Source organism: Felis catus, chromosome A1 (genome assembly GCF_018350175.1).
Source record: "Felis catus isolate Fca126 chromosome A1, F.catus_Fca126_mat1.0, whole genome shotgun sequence".
Taxonomy (NCBI): Eukaryota; Metazoa; Chordata; class Mammalia; order Carnivora; family Felidae; genus Felis; species Felis catus.
Genome location: NC_058368.1, coordinates 135,776,981 through 135,792,805, shown reverse-complemented (window position 1 = coordinate 135,792,805; position 15,825 = coordinate 135,776,981). Strand labels below are relative to the sequence as shown.

Below are 15,825 nucleotides of genomic sequence, written 5' to 3'. Positions count from 1 at the left end.
AACTTTTTGCGAAAAGACCAAACTGTTTTGCAAAATGGTTGCATTACTTTACATTCCCCTCCCCCTGTCTATGTAGTAGGGATCTAATTTCTCCACATCCATGCCAGTACCTGCTAGATGAACACTTGTTCATCTAATAGCCATCCTGTGCATGTATAGTAATATTTCATATTAGTCTTGATTTACATTTCCCTGATGACTACTGATGTACCTATTAGTCATCTTCTTTGGATCCCTAATTTTTTTTTTTTAAGTTTTATTTAAGTAATCTTTACATCCAATGTGGGCTTGAGCTCACGATCCTGAGATTAAGTCACATGCTCTTCCAACTGAGCCAGCCAGGCACCCCTGGATCCCTAATCTTTTTAAAGTTTGCACATAAGTCCATATAGGAGTGCTATGATTGGTTTAATCTGTCCCTTACTGATAGACTTTTAGGTTGTTTCCAGCTTTTTACTATTACAATATTGCCAAGAATGGTAAGAAAGAAGGGTACCTGAGAGGCTCAGTTGGTTAAGCCTCTGACTTTTGATCTCAGATCAGGTCATGATCTCATGGTTCATCGGATCAAGCCCCACGTCAGGCTCTGCACTGACAGCAAGGAGCCTGCTTGGGATTCTCTTTCTCTCCCTCTCTGCCCCTCTCCTGCTCACACGCTCTCTCTCAAAATAAATAAACTTAAAAAAAAAAGGGTAAGAAATAATAACATGTATATTACATGTATATATTACATGTATCTTACATGCCAAGCACTCTTAAATACATTTCAAAAGTGAACTCTATTAATCCACATGATACCATCTGAGGTAGGTATTATTATTTCCATTACAGGTGATGGAAACAGGGCACAGAATGAAGTGACCCAGTCAAGATCACAGCTAGGAAGTATCAGAGTCAGGAGTCTATCTTAGCAGGCTCTTACCCATTAAGTTATACTGCTTAATGTACATGGAACTTGGCACATGAGTAAGTTTATCTGTCCAGTAAATTCCTGAGTAAATTGTAAGCAAAGAACATTTAGTACATTCATTTTAATAATCATATTGCCTATTATATACATTTAAGACTCCAACCAAATAACTGGTGGGGAAAGCCTCAAGTTCTTGACCTTCAGATGATCATAACCTAGTATACAAGGAAGATATACATACAAATGGACCCTTTAGACAAATCAGGTAGACTGTGGCAAATGCCCTACTGGAGATTCTAACATAGAGAATAAAAGAGATAACTGTTTCCTACTATGAATATCAGAAAAGGATAAATGCTATAGGATGCAGGGCTTTGAAGAATGAGTATAGAGATAGAGAAGAGAATTACTCAGACTAAGATAATAGCACATAGGTGCTATCCAGTCAAATCACATATAAAATGAGGATAATTACATCATAGGGCTATTGTAAGGATTAAATAAACAGTGTTTGGCACATACTGTTATTATTTTTAGTAATATTAATGGCTGTTTTGAGAAGACAATGTTTTTTTCATTACTAGAATTCACTAAATTATCAAGTGGTTGCTAATTAGCTTAACAGTAAAACTGACTCAAAGATTTTCCTTCAACAGAAGTGAGATTATTATCTAAAAGGGAATCTAATACAGAGCTATACACCTTTTGGGAATTTTAATTAAATATTAATTAAATATTAATATAATTAAATTAAATATTAATATACTCATTTCAGCTCTAGGTTTTTATTTGAAACTAGTGATAGTGCTTTAACATGTTGTTACAATTATTAGAAGGTTGTAGGAATAACCCCATTTACTGTTTGTCTTTGGTTTTATTCAACCTACTTGTTTGGTTTTTAACTTAAGTAGATTGGTTTAAAATAAACCTAAGGAGGGGCACCTGGGTGGCTCGGTTAAACGTTAGACTTCAGCTCAGGTCATGATCTCACGGTTCATGAGTTCAAGCCCCACGTCGGGCTCTGTGCTGACAGCTCAGAGCCTGGAGCCTGCTTCAGATTCTATGTCTCCCTCTCTCTGCCCCTCCCCTGCTCATGCTCTGTCTCAAAAATAAAAAACATTAAAAAAATTTTTTTAATAAAAAAATAATAAAACAAACCTAAGGAGATAAAAAGTATTCTAAATTTTAAATCATTTTATGTTTCTGTAAATAAGACTTCTTAATAAGATATATTTTGTTCCTCGTGAGTACCTTAACAAGCTTTGAAGTATGTATAACCACTGATTGTTTTCCTTATGCCCACTCTTGTTGGTATATTTTTTATTTTTGTGGGCGTTTAAAAGGGATTTTGCCTCACTTCATCTGTATTTCTTTTGAATGTTCTACCACCAATCCCTACCAACATTTAAATTTGTTAGTTTCTAACAAAAAGTCATAGGGGTCAGGGGTCCCTGGGTGGCTCAGTCAGTTAAGTGTCTGACTTTAGCTGAGGTCATGATCTCGGGGTTCATGAGTTTGAGCCCTACATCAGCTCTCAGCTGTCAGCACGGAGCCTGTTTCTGATCCTCTGTCTCCCTCTTTCTCTGCCACTTCCCTGCTTGCTCTTTATCTCTCTCAAAAATAAACATTTTTTAAAAAATCTTAAGAAAAAAAAGTCATAGGGGTAAAAACTGCCAAGAAGCATTTATCCTTTCCTATGGAGTGGGGAGAGTCCAAGGTAAAAAAAGAATCACGGTTCTTAGTAACTTTTTTTTAATTTATTTTTTCAAAATAAATAATTTTGAGAGAGAGAGAGAGACAGAGAATCCCAAGCAGACTCCACGCTGTCAGCTGAGAGCCCAACGCAAGGCTCAAACTCATAAACTGTGAGAGCATGATCTGCACCAAAATCAAGAGTCGGATGCTTAACCAACTCTGTCACCCAGGCATCCCAGTTCTTAGTAGTGAAAAACAACATCCTGAAAATCATTTATATATACGTATTTATATGTATAAATAGGCTTTTATTTAAAATTTAGTTCCTTAACACTTTTGATGACATAAATCCCTTTGACAGTCTGATATAAGCTATGAACCCACTTCCTCGAAGTAATACAGATATACATATTTATGTTTTTCAAAGACTCAAAGACCCTTGAAATCCATTCAGAGGTTTGTTGTCTAAGGAATTTATTATTATGGAAGGGAGGATTCAAAAAAATATAATTTGTTACACGAGGCTAGCGAATAAAAAGCCAAGTGATCATTTGCTCATCCTGGGGATCCTCACCAGTGCATTAAGCAGAAAATAAATAAAAGACATACAGAACTGTAAGGAAAAAAATAAGGTATTCTCAGGTAACATGATAATCGATGTAGAAATTCCAAAGAGAATCCATACAAAAACTACTTGAACTAATAAGTGACGTTAACAAAGTCACAGGATATAAGACCAATACACAAAAACTACTGCATTTCCATATAGCAGTGACAAACAATTGGAAATTAAGATTAGAACAATACCATTTACGATAGTACCAAAAACATGACCTACTTAGGTTAAATCTAACAAAATATTTGCAAGATCTGCATACTGAAAATTCAAATGAAAGAAATCAAAGATCCAAAAAAGATGTATAAACCATGTTCATGATATCGAATATTCAATATTATTAACATGACAATTTTCCCCAAATTGATCTATTAATCCAGCCCCAATCAAAATGCCAGCATACTCTTCTAAAGTAAAAGTTGCTGGGCGCCTGGGTGGCTCAGTCGGCTAAGTATCCGACTTCAGCTCAGGTCACGATCTCACAGTACGTGGGTTCGAGCCCTGCATCGGGCTCTGTGCTGACCGCTCAGAGCCTAGAGCCTGTTTCAGATTCTGTGTCTCCCTCTCTCTCTGACCCTCCCCCATTCATGCTCTATCTCTGTCTCAAAAATAAATAAACGTTAAAAAAAAAATTTAAAGTAAAAGTTGCTGAGTGCCCATTTTGGCAGCACATACACTAAAATTGGAACAATACAGTGAACTTTAGCATGGCCTCTGCACAAAGATGCCACGCAAATTTGTGAAGTGTTCCATAATAAAAAGAAAAATTGCTAAGCTGATTCTAGAATTTATATGGAAACATGGAGGAGCTAGAGTAACCAAACAATGCTGAAGCAGGAGAACAAAGTTAAAAACAACCCTGGTGTACGTGATTTCAAGATTTGCTATAAAGACTAAAGCAAGACAATGTGGCATACTACAATGAGGGACACATAGATCAGATCTTGTAACAGAAAAGAGAGTCCAGAAAGAAATCCATGCCTATACAGGCGATTTTTGATGGAGGTGCAAAAGGAAAATCAATGGGGAAACTAACTTTTTGACAAATAATAGGTATACATATCAAAAAAGTGAACCTCGGGGCACCTGGCTGGCTCGGTTGGTAGAGCAGAAGACTCTTGATTTTGGGGTTGCGAGTTCTAGTCCCCACATTGGAAGTAGAGATTACTTAATAAAATTAAAAAAAAGTGAACTTCAAACTTAACCACATACCGTATTAATTCAAAATGTCTCAGAGACCTATGTGTAAAACCTAAAATATATAAAACTTCTAGATGAAAACATACTAAGAAATTTTAGTGGTCTTTGATTAGGCAAAGATTTATCTGATAGAACACAAAAAACACAAACCAAAGAAAAAAGAATCAATAAATTTGACTTCAAAATTTAAAACTCTTCCTCTCAAAAGACACCTAATATTGGAGGGGCCTGACTAGCTCAGTCAGGAGAGCACGCAACTGGATCTCAGGGTCATGAGTTCTAGCCCCAGGTTGGCCATGGAGCCTGCTTAAAAAAAAGACTTAAGAACAGCAGCAGCCACAGATTAGGAGAAATGTAAACACACATATGAAACAGATTTGTATATAAAATATACATGATACTCTTGGGGCACCTGGGTGGCTCAGTCCGTTAACTATCTGACTTGTTTCAGCTCCATTCATGATCTAATGGTTTGGTTTTTGAGATTGAGACTGAGCCCCGTGGTGGGCTCTGGGCTGACAGCACTTGGTTGGGATTCTCTCTCATTCTTCCTCTCTGCCGCTCCCCCACTTGTGCACATGTGTTTTCTCTCTCTCTCTCAAAATAAATAAACTTGAAAAGAATGAAATGTACTCAAATTGGTAGATAGAAGTTTTTTTAAAGAGATTCACCGCACATTTATTATGCAATAGTTTAGCAGCATTGCACATAAAGGGTGATGAAAGCCTACTTTAAACTCATGCATTTTTTCAGGGGCGCCTGGGTGGCTCAGTTGGTTGAGCGTCCGACTTCGGCTCAGGTCATGATCTCACACTCCGTGAGTTCGAGCCCCGCGTCGGGCTCTGTGCTGACAGCTCAGAGCCTGGAGCTGGCTTCAGATTCTGTGTCTCCCTCTCTTTCCCTGCCTCTCCCCTGCTCATGCTCTGTCTCTCTCTGTCTCAAAAATAAATAAAAATATTTAAAAAATAAACTCATGCATTTTTTAAATAAAAATTTAATATGCATGCATTCAAATCTATGCTTTCTGGAGAAGTCTGATAAAGAAAACAGAGTTAAAATATTTTTAGTGGGAAAGTTCTGAAATATTTTTAAGGTTAAAGAAGTCTATTTTAAATCGGTCAAAGTTTTAAGTGAAGAAAAACTATTTTTGGTTTGCAAAGCTATTGAATATGCTAGAATAGTAGACAAATTGACTTTAAAATTATAAATATATTAATCTCTAATGGCACAAGAACAGACACTCAGATCAATGGAACAGAACAGAGAACCCAGAAATGGACTCAGAAACATATGGCCAACTAATCTTTGACAAAGCAGGAAAGAATATTCAGTGGAATAAAGACAGTCTCTTCAGCAAGTGGTACTGGGAAAACTGGACAGCAACATGTAGAAGAATGAACCTGGACCACTTTCTTACACCATACACAAAAATAAAATGGATGAAAGACCTCAATGTAAGACAGGAAGCCATCAAAATCCTTGAGCAGAAAGCAGGCAAAAACCTCTCTGATCTTGGCTGCAGCAACTTCTTACTCAATATGTCTCCGGAGGCAAGGGAAACAAAAGCAAAGATGAACTACTGGGACCTCATCAAAATAAAAAGCTTCTGCACAGGGAAGGAAACAATCAGCAAAACTAAACGGCAACTGACAGAATGGGAGAAGATATTTGCAAATGACATACCAGATAAAAGGTTAGTATCCAAAATCTATAAAGAACTTCTCAAACTCAACGCCCAAAAAACAAATCATGCAGTGAAGAAATGGGCAAAAGACATGAATAGACACTTCTCCAAAGAGGACATCCAGATGGCCAACCAACACATGAAAAAATGCTCAGTATCATTCATCATCCAGGAAATACAAATCAACACCACAATGAGATACAACCTCACCTGTCAGAATGGCCAACATTAACAACTTAGGCAACAACAGATGTTGGCAATGATGCAGAGAAAAGATCTCTTTTGCACTGCTGATGGGAATGCAAACTGATGCAGCCACTCTGGAAAACAGTATGGAGGGTCCTCAAAAAATTAAAAACAGAACGACCCTACGACCCAGCAATTACACTACTAGGTATTTATCCAAGGGATACAGGCTGTTTCAAAGGGGCACATGCACCCCAATGTTTATAGCAGTTCTATCAACAATAGCCAAAGTATGGAAAGAGCTCAAATGTCCATCAATGGATGGATAAAAAGATGCGGTGTATATATACACTCACCCACATCTATATATACATATATATACATACGTATATATATACACTCACCCACATCTATATATATGTATATATAGATGTATGTATATATAGATGTGGGTGAGTGTATACACACACACACACACACACACACACACACACACACACACAATGGAGTATTACTCAGCAATCAAAAAGAATGATATCTTACCATTTGCAACTACGTGGATGGAACTAGAGTGTATTATGCTAAGCAAAATTAGAGAAAGATAAATATCATATGAATTCACTCTTATGAGGACTTTAAGATACAAAACAGATGACAATAAGGGAAGGGAAATAAAAATAATATAAAAACAGGGAGGGGGACAAACCATAAGAGACTCTTAAATATGGAGAACAAACAGGGTTGTTGGAGGGGTTGTGGGAGGGGGGATCAGCTAAATGGGTAAGGGACATTAAGGAATCTACTCCTGAAATCAATGTTGTACTATATGCTAACTTGGATGTAAATTAAAAAGATAAATAAAAATTAAAAATAAAATAAATACATTAAATCTCTTAAGATAATCTTAAATCTCTGAGCATCTAATATCCACAGAGCACTGATCTTGTTCTAAGTCTGGTTTTCCATGTAAGTATGGTATGTTTACTTGGGGGAAGTGGGTGGTTAAGGGAAGTATGGGCTGAATCTGGAGAAGAGGAAGAATAAAAGAAGTCTACTAAGGCAAAGAAGGGTTCACTTGTTTGTTTCTAATCCAGAATAATCTTTAAATCCAGCCAAAGTTATTTCGATTATGTTGATATTAGGAAATACTATCAAAATCATTTCACCCAGGCACTGAAGCTATTTGATGGGGTTTCAAGTGATGGCGGGGTTTGGAGGTGACAGCCAAGAAAGAATTCTTGAAGATGTTTTTGGTGCAAAAAATGTGATTTTACTAAAGCACGGGGACAGTACCCGTGGGCAGAAAGAGCTGCACTGGGGTTGTGAGGAGTGACTGATTATATACCTTCAGGTTGGGATGGGGTTAGGGACAGTGTTTTGGAAGCAAGGTTTCCAGGACCTTGAGGGGCTAGCTGTTGTTAGAAAAACATTTATTACTGTTAAGTAAAACCTCAGACATGAGACCCTTCAAATATATGTAAGGAGCCATATGCTTGGAGTATAATTGCCAACATATACTTGGGGGGGAAGATAAAAGAGGTTTGCAAAGGAATTTCTATGTGTTTAAGAAGACTCACAGGATCCTAGGGGCAGGGGGCAGGATAATGTTAAGCAAGATTCCCTTTTATCCCCAGCAAAGTACCATCATTGAGGCAGCTGAGCTCCTAAAAGAAGGTCACTCTGCCTGCTTCAAGGATTTGTCAGTGGGCCGTAACCAATACGGGAATTTTTCATTTGCCTTTGTTTCCCACATCACCATGGCAAGCACTTGAAACCCCTTCATCTTGATGAGGGTGATATTAAGGCTCCAGGAAACGGAGTCTATAGGTTTCTGGAGATTAGACTATGGATAAGATTGTGTTTTCCTTGCAGTTTACTAAGTTATCTGTAAAATGAAGGAGGTTCCTGTCCTGCATGACTGTGATCAGTCAACCATTTGCTTTCCTTTCCTTTGGTCTTGGGTAGCCATGGGCATCTGAGGAGTATCACACATATCCCACTTTGGAGGGTGTGTGAGGGTATGTGTGTGCGCGCTGTTATAGCCCTCAGCTTGCCACACGCTCCCTCATCACTACAGACTCTGAACGTTCTGGAGGGTGGGGGATGGGGGGGGAGGGCAGGGCCCGCCTCTAGTAATCCATGGAATCAGTTCCAGTGGCAGCTCTTTCCGCCCCACTCTTGTTCCCTCCCACAGCCACGCCTCTGCCCCAGAAGTTCCTCTCGCCCGTAAAGCCCTCCTCCGTTCTCAGTACGGAAAGCCTACTTTCCCGGTCCACCTGCGCCGCTGAACTGACTCAGCTCGGATCCCTCGGTCCCTTACCCCCTACACACTTCATGTTTGCACCATCTCATTTTCACCTTTCCTGAGAGCCCGCGGTCTTGTTGTGTCTCTCGGTCTCCGCGCTAACATTTCTAATTCGGTGGCTCGTAGGGGGCAAACCCCAGGCTCTGCAGCCGGACGGAGCTAACATCTCCCGCGCCAACCGACCAGCTCACGCAGGCAGCTGACCAAACCAGCGGGGTCCGGCTCCGGCGGCCTCGCCCCTCCTTCTGGTCCCGGCGGCGCGCGTGGTCACGTGGCTGGAGGGCGGCGACGCGCGCGGCGGAGAGGCTCGGCGCCAGGTGAGCGCGCCAGGTGGGGCGCGAGGGCGGTGGGGGTCCTGGGCGCCGGGCGGGATTCCCTGGTCCGGTCCCCTGGTCGGGTCCCCGCGACGGGCGTTGTGGGGGCGCGTGGTCAGGCAGGGCTGGTGGGAACGGCGAGTGGGGAGGACCCGGGACCCGGGCTGCGCAGATTCGTGCAAACCCGGCAGGTTGTGTACAAGTTGGCCCACTGGCTGCTTTTTTTCCCCTAAACGCTAGTTTAATGGTCTCGTCTCGTTAAAAAAAAAAAAAAAAAAAAAAAAGGAATAGGTTTGAAAGAATCTGTTTCTGCCTTTTCCCTCTCCTCCTTTATTATTTTTTCCTATTAGTATTGAGCCTTAAAAATACGTGTCCAGCACCAGAAAAAGGACATCAGTAGAAATGACTGCGGAAATCCCAATAAAGTCTGTGGTTTAGTTAATTCCATGTGTCAATATTAACTTGTTAATTTTGGTAAATGTTAACATTAGAGGAGTGTGAGCAAAGGGTATACAGGAGCTCTGCACTATCTTTGCAACTTACTGTAAATCTAAAATTATTTTCATAAAAAGTTTAAAAACATAATGCTGCAGTGTTGTGTAGCAGGCCATTGTTCACCAGGGAGGGCTCAAGTTAGTTCCTCTTTGCCAAGCCTGACAGGAATTGGGTGTCTGTTTGACCATTGTGTTTGCTAGGGCAAGTATCAGGCTAGTGGGTGTGGATGCTTCTAGTCCAAGATTTCTGGGCAGGAGTCTGTTTCTTCATTTCGGTCTGTCACCGTTCTTTGAACAGGTCAGTGAGTTAAGGATACATCGAGCTACTGTAGGGGCGTGTGCAATACACATGTCAGGAAAAAGGACTATTAAAAAGGTACAGGGATGCCTGCCTGGGTCTTCTGTGAGAGCGGTCATGAGTTCAAGCCCCGTGTTGTGTGTGTAGATTACTTAAATAAATAAAGACTTAAAAAAAATTAAAAGGTACAACACAGAGCTAGGAAAGCTCAGAGATCACGTCTGGCTCAGGGGTGTCAGGAGGGCTGCTGGGGGGAGTGGCTGTCATGAGCTGCGGGGGACTACAGAGGAGTCAGCGTTCCTGGCGTGGAGATGAGCACCAGCAGACTTGAAGGTGACTGATTGCCCTGAGGAGGACTGGGCACAGGTGCAGTCCTTTTTTTTTAATGTTTACTTGTTTTTGAGAGAGACAGAGACAGAGTGCAAGCTGGGAAGGGGCAGAGAGAGAAGGAGATACAGAATCTGAAGCAGGCTCCAGGTTCTAAGCTGTCAACACAGAGCCCAATGTGGGGCCCAAACCCACAGAGAGATCATGACCCAAGCTGAAGTCGGACGCTTGACTAACTGAGCCACCCAGGCACCCCGGTGCAGTCCTTCTTAATGGAAGCACAGAACATGTCCAGGAAGCAGTGACAGCTGACATGTGAAGTAAAAATGAGTCTCGTAGATAACAGGGTGACACTTTATGGCATGGGAGCCATGGAATGTTTTAGGGCAAGAGGGGGGGCATCTCTGGATCTGTGCTTGGAGCAGCAGTGTATAGGATGACTTGGGGACTATTGGTTTCACCTGGAAGAGGTAATAAGAAATCCAGCCAGGGCTGTGAAGTTAATATCCAAAGGATATGGTTTCAGGAGATTTTGTGCGCCTAGACATCTTGGCATCTGAAGGGGTCAAGGAAAAGAGAAATCCCAAAGTTTTGGACCTGGGTGTTTTGGAGCATGGTTGAAACGTTTGCAGAACTAGAGGACTCAGGATGAGATAGATCTAGGGTGGGAGTGGGAGGGCAGTGAGTTTGTTTTTGAACAGCTGTGTTTTTTATTTATTTGTTTATTTTTATTTTTAAAAATATTTTTTAACGTTTATTTATTTTTGAGACAGAGAGAGACAGAGCATGAATGGGGGAGGGTCAGAGAGAGAGGGAGACACAGAATCTGAAACAGGCTCCTGGCTCAGAGCGGTCAGCACAGAGCCCGACGCGGGGCTCGAACTCATGGACTGCGAGATCATGACCTGAGCTGAAGTCAGACACTTAATCGACTGAGCCACCCAGGCGCCCCTGAACAGCTGTGTTTGAATTGCTGGCAGGATATCCAGCTGGAAATGTGTAAGTGTGTTTAATAGTGGAAGCCAAACATACAGAGCAGGACAGAAAGGAAAAGGAGCCTGAGCAGGCAGACATGGGGTGGTTCCTCATTCCTGTAGGGTTTGAGGGGCTAAGGTCAACCAGGGGCCTGGGCGTGGCAGATCAGTAGTGCCACAGCTTCTGCACAGGTGGAGGAGACCGAGGAGCAAGACTAGATCTTGGATTTAGCAATTAGGAAGTCAGTGGTCCCTTTTCAGAGAGTTGTTTTAGTGCAAAAGTAGGAAGATTGCTCACTGTTTGTAATTGGTTCATCCTGTGGCCTTTCCCAAGCGACCAGAACACTGGGCCAGGAGCCAGAGATATGGCTTCTAGTTCTGGCTCTTCCACTACCTGTGTAATTTTGGGCCAGTCATGCATAGCTTTTACTAGCATAGAAAAATAAAACCAGAAGGACCCTTTTATTCCTAGCAACACTTAATAGTCCAAAGAACTAGTGTCCCATGGGGCACACACTGGGAAAAGATGATCCAGAACCATAATTTTAGAGTCCTGAAGAACCAAAACATCTTGTCCAATCCTCCCATTTAACAATGGGACTAATACTCCCAAACTCTAATTCAATAAACATGGACTTGAAATATATCATATCAATGGTTCCCAAAATAACCCTATAAAGTAGTAATGCTTAAACTCATTTTGGAGATTGGAAAACGCGCTCTGAGAAGTTAAATGACTTGCCCGAGATCACAGAGCAGCATGTGGTGGAGTGAAATTTGAACTCAGACCTCCTGAGTCAGAGCCTTCTCTGTCACACATCCTGCTGGGCCTCCCTGGTTGTCAACATTGAATATATTGAAAACTGGCTGAGTGGAACATTAGTAACTTCTAACATTTTCCCTTTCTTAGAAGAAATGTGTTCTGAAAGTCGTTTGGTTTATTAATGTTAAGTATATAAAAAAGGGGAGAGTATACATCCACCAGTTCCCAAAGTTACATTTTTTAAAACAGTAAGAGTATTGGATCATGGGAAAGCTCATTATGTTAACTGTGAATAGCAGAAAGGCTAGAAAGACCAGACCATGATACCTGAATTTATGTGGCACATTAAAAAATATTCGTAGCCACGCAGCCCAGCCACCAGAGCCTGCTGCTACCCAAGGCCCAGGTGATGCCTGCAACACATGCTGCTGGGCAGAGACAGCCATGGGGGCTGTGACCCCAGGCAAGTAGATGAGACAGGCCTGCACCGGAGAATGAGCTGGAGTGAGTGCCATGCTCTCATCCACGGCTGCTCCAACAGACACCCTGTAGAATCTGCCAGGCCAGGCCCCACTCAGCAGGCTGGGCCCCTGTGTAGGCCAGGATCTGGGCTCCAGAGGATTGGGGGCTCTCCTATCCCAAGAGCCCACCCTGTCCCACCTCCTAGGAGCCCAGGGTCCCAGGACCAAGCCCCACCTGGGCTTTGTGGGCAAGAATTCTGGCCACCCCACCCCTCCCTACTCCCAAAGCATGCTAACCCAGCACTGGATTGGGAGCTGGGCAGGGCTGGGGCATTTGGGTTTGGGGTTGGGGCTGGCCCCAGGACCACCATCCCCAGGAATGCTAAGACGCAGGCTCCAGGATGGACCATTGATGTACAATAAAGCTCAGATGACCTTTCCAAAAAATTACATATATATTCTTAGCTAATCCTGTGATTGCTTACTCTTTCCTCTTACTACTTTTTTCCTTTGTGTTGACCAATTCCATTTTCTCCACCGCTGGCTGCCTAGCCCTGAGCATACCCTCCTTAACAAAGGTGTGAGAGTGCATTTATAAGCAGGAGTTTGCATTAGAGGCAAAACATAGCTCCTTAGGGATTATTTCCTGTCTGTCTTGATGAATAAAAATAGAAAAACTTACTTATTTAGGAAATAAACTTGTAAAGGAACAAAGATGATTTTATAAAAATTTGGGGGAAAAAAGATTTTTACTTTTAGTACTGTTTGATGTCATAAATGATAGAAACGTGGTTTATTCTGATGTAACGCTCATTCATATTCTTCCAGTGACAGAAAGCAGTAGCTAAGAGTGTCACAGTGTCTCTTACATTAGGAGTCAGGATTCAGAATCTGGTTCAACCTCTCGTTAGCTAATTGTCTATATTTAATAACGCTATTGTCTTGAAAGATGAAGATTAAATGGAATAATCTAAGAAAAACATTAAAATAGTGCCTAGCACACAGAAAAGAAGCAACAAGTGCTATTATTATATCATTGAAAAAGAAATTCTTGCTGATTTAGAGCATCCAGTTTAATAATTTGCTTATCTAGGAGGATACAATTGATCAACACATTTCTCATCTTGTCCCCTAATGCAGTTAAAGGTCCCTTATTTTGTGTGTTTAAAAGTTTTTAAACCTATTATCGAGGCATAATTTACATATAAAATGCACCATTGTTAGAATGCTGAGTTTTGACAAACTATCACCCTAGTCAAAACCGAGACTTTTTTTTTTTTTTTAATTTTTTTTCAACGTTTATTTATTTTTTTTGGGACAGAGAGAGACATAGCATGAACGGGGGAGGGGCAGAGAGAGAGGGAGACACAGAATCGGAAACAGGCTCCATGCTCTGAGCCATCAGCCCAGAGCCTGACGCGGGGCTCGAACTCATGGACTGCGAGATCGTGACCTGGCTGAAGTCGGACGCTCAACCGACTGCGCCACCCAGGCGCCCCAAAACCGAGACTTTTCTACCACCTCCCAAAAGTTCCTTCCTGCCCTCTGCAGTCAGCCTTCCACCCTAGGCAACCACTAATCTGTTGTCCGTTATATATTAGTTTCGCCAGAATTTCACAGAGGATGGGCTTCCTGTGTTAGCATAATGTCTCTCAGACTCATCCACGTTGTTACATGTATTAGAAATTCATTATTGCTGAATATATTCTGTTGTATCGACTTAACAATTTGTCTTTCTGTTGTACATCTGGGTTGTTTCCAGTTTGGAGCCCATTTGAGTAATGCTGTGAACAGTCATCCATACATCTTTGTGTGAACATATGTTTTCATTTCCCTTGGGTAAATATCAAAAATGCAATTGCTGGATCACTTGTTTAAAAGAAACTACCAAAATTTTCCACAGTGGCTGTACCATTTTATACTCCTGCCTACTATGTATGTCTATATCCGCAGCAATACTTAGAATTGACACTGGTATGTAACAGACTGTCATTGTAGTTTAAATCTACAATCCCCTGACAGCTACTGATGTTGAATGTCTTTCTATCCATTTACCTTCTTTTATGATGTTATGTCTTCGAATCTTTAAGGGCCTTGGCTTTCAAATACTGAAAGAATATGGTACTTTAAACCCTAAAAACAACAGAAACCTCTTCAACTATGTGTGTGTAGGGGGAGGGGGGTGGTTAAGTTTGTTTATTTGTTTGTTTGTTTTGAGAGAGAGCTCATGAGAGCACATGGAAGGGGCAGAGAGAGAGGGAGAAAGAATCCCAAGCAGGCTCCACACTGTCAGCACAGAGCCTGATGCAGGGCTCAGTCTCACAAACCGTGAGCCAAAATCAAGAGTTGGAGGCTTAAACGACTGAGCCACCAAGGTGCCCCATTTGTGTGGTTTTAATAGTGGAAGAATAAGAGAAACATCTCACTAAAAAATGCAAGTTTAAGATTTAATTATTTTTTAAAGTCCTGGTAAGCAATTATGTAAATAGCAGGATATATTTAGAAGAGATGTCAGATGTATGTGTGTATGTATTTATGTATTTATTTATTTTTTTTAATGAATCTTGGGGCACCTGGGTGGCTGAGTCTGTTAAGTGTCTGACTTCGGCTCAGGTCATGATCTCACAATTCGTGAGTTCGAGCCCTGTGTCAGGGCTCTGTGCTGACAGCTCAGAACCTGGAGCCTGCTTCAGATTCTTTGTCTCCCTCTCTCTCTGTCCCTTCCCAACTCATGCTCTGTCTCTCTCTCAAAAATAAAGGTGAAAAAAAAAAACCAATAAAAAATGAATCTTGAGAAAAGGATGAGATATTTCTAAACAACTACGGCAAAACAGCTATTCTGAAATGCCTGGTGGTGAAAGTTCTTCCTGTACTACTGTGTACAAGAGAACAAGGCTGAGCATTTAAGGTGCTCTGCAGCCAACAGGTAGGTGCCTACAGTGGTCCTTCGTCTCCACATGGGGAGGGCTCAGTGGTGGTAATTTCTCTGTAAGGCATTTTTATCTGGAATGTTTTCCTCTGGGAAGAAGGGCAGGCAGTTAGCTTCCCAGTATTCAGGTTGGAGTCTTGCTGAGGTGACTATTTTTCTGCCCTACAGGAAGGGAATTTTATTCCTTCATTCACCTTATTTAAAAAGTATTTATTGAGCTCTGATTACGTCTCAGATACTGTTTTCAGCATTGGGAATGCAGTGATGATCCCAGTGATGGACCTTACTTTCCACTTTGGGCCATCTTAAGCAGGTTTGGGCTCTGGCAGAGGAAAAGTTTTAGGTCGCTCGGCCTTTTGAGAGGCATCATAGGCAGGGCAGAATCACCTTTGGCTTTGCTAGGCTCCCACTTTTGTACTACCTCCTGCCTTTCATGGTGTGACTTGAAAAATGAGTAAAATATGGAGGGGTATGTTAGAAGGCCCTAAGTGCTAGGGGAAAAATAAATCAGGGAAGGAGGAGGAGGAGGAGTTTGCAATTTTAGATCTGGTATCAGTCACTGAGGTGTCACTGAAGGAAAGACCCATAGGAGGTGAGGAACCAGTTGAGCAACTGTCTGGGGAAGAGTGTTCCAGCCAGAGGGAACCCCAGCTCTGTGCCAGGAACGCT

General features: G+C 41.7%; 1 protein-coding gene and 1 non-coding gene across 2 annotated transcripts in view; one reads left to right on the top strand and one right to left on the bottom strand.

Moving 5' to 3' along the window:
• The window catches only part of RAD17 (RAD17 checkpoint clamp loader component), a 65,065-nt gene extending 56,276 nt beyond the window's left edge, over positions 1–8,789 (bottom strand). Inside the window, exon 1 of the mRNA XM_045061669.1 lies at positions 8,650–8,789. The gene's annotated coding sequence lies outside the window, so the exon portion shown is untranslated. The remainder of the gene's footprint in view (positions 1–8,649) is intronic.
• LOC111556773 lies at positions 3,874–3,980 on the top strand. Its single transcript, XR_002736504.1, has one exon. It is a non-coding gene; the product is annotated as a U6 spliceosomal RNA (small nuclear RNA).
• Positions 8,790–15,825: the final 7,036 nt, after the last annotated feature.